The sequence below is a fragment of the Buceros rhinoceros genome, unplaced genomic scaffold (genome assembly GCF_000710305.1).
Source record: "Buceros rhinoceros silvestris isolate BGI_N320 unplaced genomic scaffold, ASM71030v1 scaffold15034, whole genome shotgun sequence".
Taxonomy (NCBI): domain Eukaryota; kingdom Metazoa; phylum Chordata; class Aves; order Bucerotiformes; family Bucerotidae; genus Buceros; species Buceros rhinoceros.
In genome coordinates this window covers 8,419-8,982 of record NW_010408934.1, presented here as the reverse complement: position 1 = coordinate 8,982, position 564 = coordinate 8,419, and positions in this window count along the sequence as shown.

The window sequence follows — 564 nt, the reverse complement described above, 5'->3', positions numbered from 1 at the left end:
AGGTTTAAAAAAAAAAAAAAAAAAAAACACACCGAAAAAAAAACAAAAAGAAAAAAATTTAAAAGAAACCAAACAAACGGCTGGACGAAACGGCGACAGGGGTCGGGGGGCACAGCGGATTCACAAAGCGAGGTTTAAAAAAAAAAAAAAAAAAAAACACACCGAAAAAAAAACAAAAAGAAAAAAATTTAAAAGAAACCAAACAAACGGCTGGACGAAACGGCGACAGGGGTCGGGGGGCACCGCGGATTCACAAAGCGGTGGGGGAAGGTGGAGCCGATCCCAGGGGTTGTTCGTTCCTCCCAGCCACCCCCCTCCGTGGCCTCAGCCCCATTGATCCGGGTTCGAGGTGGCGGCGGTTGGGATTCGGGGGGGTTCTCTTTGGGTTCCGCTGTTTTGTTGGTTTGGGGGATGTTTTTTTTTTTTAAAAAAAGATGCTCAAACTTTTACCAAGGCACCTTTTCAAGCCGTCAGGAGAACCCGGGAGGCGGGGGCTGTACATTGTCTGTATATCAGCAGCTATATAAATAGAAATAACGTATTTGTGAGATACAAAACGAGGAA